Below are 5,162 nucleotides of genomic sequence, written 5' to 3' on the forward strand. Positions count from 1 at the left end.
GAGGGACGGAAATGCACGGAAAAGAAAAATAATGTGGAGATAGGGAACCAAAGTTATGGTGAAAGTGAAACAGAGGATGCTGTATTGGAGGAAATATTAAATAGAAGACCACCACCATATCAACCAGGTTCTTTATGGTCTACTCCAAATGCTCCTATAGCCGATGAGAGAATTAGTGAAACTCCGAGACAACCATAACATTTCCGAGAGTTCCCTGAAAGAGTAGAAACAAGATATATTCCAAGTACACCGATTGGGGAGGTTAGAATTACAGGTACTCCTTTACAAATAAATGACTCGCACAAAACTGTGCTAAGTACTGAAAAACAAAATAATGTACAACCAAAAATTTCTGATTATGAACGTTCTGCACATGAATTGATCCAAAATCTTACGAAAAATATGGAAGCAGTAACTGTCCCAGTAACAATAGGACCTGTAATACCAGTGTTTGAGAATCAAAGAATAAAAGAGCCAAGCTTGACAATTCCATTGCAACAGAGTTTACAGAAAGTAAAAGAAAATATTTATCCTGATTTGTCAGAAATAAAGCGGAATACCAATGTGAATCCACCTGAATTGTCTTTTAATCAAAATTCATCATACAGATACCCGACTGGAGCAGAATCTGACTCTGCAACACCAGAGAAGAGTATAGCTAAAACAGATTTAACACAAACACCTGTAGGACCACCAGATAGAGAATTGAGTGATTGGATTAAAACTTTAAAATTAAAAGAGCATGAATCAAAAGTGTTGGATGTGGCAAAACTAAAAGTAGATATGGAAGAATTAATTATTGGAACTATTGGAACAGACAGACTAAAAACGTACCAGGATGATGAGCTCATGTTTATGTGTAAAAGCATAACATGGAAGGCCAAAACGGTGTATGATCAGTTGAAAGAATAGGCAAGTGAATTTGGAATAGAATTTTCAAAAATTAAATCATTGCAGAAATCATATAGAGTAGATTTTGCAGAGAAAGACATTGAGAACACGAATATCGCTGGGAGGTTAGCACAAATAAAAGAGCTGTTTGTACTGATGCGAAAATGGGGAGATGTGAGTAAATGGAGGGTTAAGTGGGTGGGCAAAGAAGAAGGAAGAAAATAGTGATAAATCCACATTAGCTTTTAAAATTAGGGAAAAGGACACCGTGACAACTGAGTTTCCCATGAGAGAGATACCTGGAGGAGGATATGTACATGTTCCTTGGAGCAGACAAGATATATTGTCATTTACAAATGATTTTCCTAAGTTGAGAGAGAAACCAGTGGAATGGTATCGACAGGTAGACAGATTTGTAAAAGGGTCAAAAGTTTTATGGATTGATTTGGATGGATTGTTTGTTATAGTGGTGCCAGCAGATTTATGGGCAGAATGCAAAATAGCTGTAGATTGGCCAAGGGAAGAGTATCCCAGAGATAAAGTAACAGGAGCGCCATCATCAGATATAATGCAAAAGTACGAATAAGTGATAGTATGGCTGAAAAATAAGATACCTCCAAAAGAAACTGATTGGGTAAAAATAGACAGGACCACACAAGAGCCAAAAGAAACTGTACATTCATTCTATGAAAGATGCTGTTAGTTTTTAAACAGTATAGCGGTTATGAGGAACTGAATGAAAAGGATATAAGCCATTTCATATATAGATTTGTATATGGTTGAAGACCAGAAATTTCAGATATGATTAGACACAGCATGATAGGATGGCAGTCGAGCTCAGTAGATAAAGGACTGAGACAGGCAAAATATTGCAGTGAAGAAATTGATGCAAAACAGAAAAAGTTGAAAGAGAAAGCCATGTGGGCACAAGTGAAGGTAGCGGAACAACAAGTAGCGCAAATGGAGAGTAAGAATGCAGGGAATCAAGGACATTTTAAGGGTAAACCTAAATGAGTAGGAAATATTGATGAATTGAAGAAGAAGTGCCCCTGTTTTAATTGCGGCAAGTTAGGGCATTGGAAGAAAGAGTGTAGATGTCCGCCGAGAGTTAATGCAGAAAATACATCATTGAATCCGCAGGTGCAGTTTGAGGTAAATCAACAACAACCGCAACAACAGCAGATAGCAAATCAGCAAAGTCAGGTGCCACAACCGCCACTGCCACACAGTGTAAACCAGCAGAGATACAGTGCAGAGACAGGATTCAGCGGAGGTGAGCAGGTAAAAAGACCGCAAAGAGTGAATGCGTGTCCTCAGTATTGGTTAGAAGAGGAGGGTGGCAGTGAGCTGGATGAAAGTTTCTGACGGTGCCTGAGAGAGGAAGAAGAGTGTGTGCTTGGAGCCACTCTTGAGGTAGATCAGTCTGGTCCATTTGTGAGCGAAAAGGTGAATGATGTAGAAATAACTTTCCTAGTGGACACTGGTGCTACCCGTTCTACTGTTAGATCAATGGAAGTACAAAATCTTCCTCGATCCAAGTTGTAGGTGTAGCTAATAGACAGATAAAAACTCCCTTGACAAAACCAGTTGAAGTAGAAATTGGAACTTTCAAAGATATGCATCGATTTGTGGTGTGCAATAGTAGTCCTGTTAATCTATTAGGAAGGGATATTTTGTGTAAAATGAATTGTGCCATATATTGTTCACCGGATGGCATAGAATTGCAAACTCCAGATGAGGATAGTATGTCTAAAATGACAATGCGCATAATTGAGGCAGAGCAGAGCAAGCTATTTTCTGTATTTGACTGAGAAAAGATTCCTGTTGAACTGAAAGAGGTAGTGAAAGAAGGAGTATGGGATTTCACTGGAAAAGATATAGGATTGATGAAAGGTGTTGATCCTGTAAAAGTCACAGTAAAGGAAGGTGCAAGTTACCCAAATATTCCTTAGTATAAAATGACTGCAGAAGTAATTGAAGGAATAACTCCAGTGATTGACAAAATGATTGAGCAGGAAATACTGAGGGAAATAGAAAGCAGTCCTTGTAATTCACCAATCATGGGATTGAAAAAGCCTAACGGAACATTTAGAATTGTGCAAGACCTTAGAAAGGTTAATAAAATTGTTGTCCAATGTTGTCCGATTGTTCCGAATCCAGCAGTGATTCTGTACCAAATTCCTCATGATGCAGAATGGTACACTGTGATTGACCTGTGCAATACGTTCTTTACTGTTCCATTGCATCCAGTAAGCCAACCAATTTTTGTATGCCGATTCCAAAATCGTATCCTAGCATGGTGTAGAATTCCGCAAGGGTACACTGAGAGTCCATTGATTTTTAATCAGCTGCTAAATAAATCATTAGAAATTTTGAGCATGCCTGGAGAGTCTATGTTAGTACAATACATTGATGATCTTTTGATTGCATCGGAAACACAAAGGATGCATGTGTAATTGACACAGTAGCATTATTGAATCATTTGGCAGAGGTCGGACATAAAGTGTCTCCATCAAAATTGCAATTTTGTCAAAATGAAGTACAATATTTAGGTCACAAGATTGGTAAAGGAATCAGGCAAGTCACAATAGAAATAATCAACATGATACCAGGAATGCAGCCACCTAAAACTCAAAGACAGGTGAGAATGTTCTTGGAAATGGTAGGTTATTGTAGACAGTGGATTAGTGGATTCTCATTGATTGCAAAACCATTACAAAGACTGACAAAAGCAGATGTCAGAGACCCCATCGTTTTGACCAAAACAGAGATGGAAGATTTTGAACAGCTGAAAACGAAATTGTATGAAGCACCAGCTTTAGGAATGCCTGATTATGAGAAGAAATTTGAACTGTACTGCAGTGAGCGAGAACGATGTGCATTGTCAGTGTTGGTTCAGAGACATGGAAAATTGAGAAAACCAATTGCGTAGTTCCAGCTGTTTTGGACCCTGTTGCAAAAGCTTTGCCAGATTGTCTGAATGCAGTAGCAGCTACTAGTGTAAGTTTGGAGCAAAGGGAAGGAATAGTGATGGGATTTCCTGTGAGGGTGTATGTACCTCATTCTGTGGAGATTCTCCTCACTAGGGCCAAAACACAGTATATGACCAACAGCAGAATGACCCGATATGAGAAAATAATTTTGGGAGGTGAAAATGTAACAATTACGAGGTGTGTAAACTTTAACCCTTCTACATTGCTACCTGACACCATTGAGGCAGAAGTGAAAGGTGAGCTTGATCACAAATGTTTGGATGTTCTTGAATATTGCACAAAACCCAGACCAGATATCAGAGATGGACCTTTGCCTGAATCAGATTTTGTGATGTTCGTGGATGGATCATGCTTGAGAACGGAGAGTGGTATTCTAAGTGCTGCTTATGCCGTTTGTACTGTGGCAGAAGTGTTTGAAGCATCTTGTCTGAAAGGAATTCATTCTGCTCAAGTAGCGGAACTGATTGCTTTGATACGAGCATGCGAATTGGGAAAAGAGGTGAAGGTAACCATAGTGACTGATAGTCAATACGGTTATGGAGTTGTTCATAATTATGGACAGCTTTGGCCCCAAAAAGGTTATTTAACTTCTGCAGGAACACCTATTCGGAATGCTGAATTTGTGAAAACACTAATAGATGTAATTCATTTATCTGGGAAAATATCTGTTGTAAAATGTTCAGCCCATAAAAAGAGTGAGGATTACATTACCCGTGGAAATAATTATGTGGATGCAATTGCAAAGCATTGTGTGAAAAATCAAATTTCAATCAATCGAGAAAAGCTTAAAGAACATGTTCCGAGTACTTTAATGCTAAGCACTGTAGTGGAGACTTGGCAGGAAGTGAAACAGATACAGGAAGAGGCAGAAACAGAGGAAAAAGATATTTGGCTAAAAGCAGGATGCAGACAAAGAGAGGAAGATGAAATTTGGGTTTACAAAGATGAAAGACCAGTTATGCCCGATAGCATGATTTAAGACATGGCCCGAATGTACCATGGTCAGGCCCACATTGGTAGAGATGCCATGATTCGTCTCTTTAGGCAGACTTAGTATAATCCCAAGTTCAGGATGATTGCTGAAAGCTTGTGCCAAAGGTGTTTAGTATATCAGCAATTCAATCCAAACAGGAGAACTGTTGTAAGTTTGGGAACCATAGGACGGGAGGGTGGTCCGTTTACAAGGGTTCAGATGGATTTTGTGGAGTTGCCTCCATGCAACAGGCTTAGGTACATTCTTGTAATAATCGTTTTTTTCTCCCGATGGGTGGAAGCTTT

At 39.1% G+C, this 5,162-nt stretch overlaps 1 pseudogene; it reads left to right on the forward strand.

Moving 5' to 3' along the window:
• The first annotated feature begins 402 nt into the window (after positions 1 to 402).
• On the forward strand, positions 403 to 1,477 carry LOC147724625 (uncharacterized; annotated as a pseudogene).
• Positions 1,478 to 5,162: the final 3,685 nt, after the last annotated feature.

Source organism: Lissotriton vulgaris, chromosome 4_1 (assembly GCF_964263255.1).
Source record: "Lissotriton vulgaris chromosome 4_1, aLisVul1.2, whole genome shotgun sequence".
Lineage (NCBI taxonomy): Eukaryota > Metazoa > Chordata > Amphibia > Caudata > Salamandridae > Lissotriton > Lissotriton vulgaris.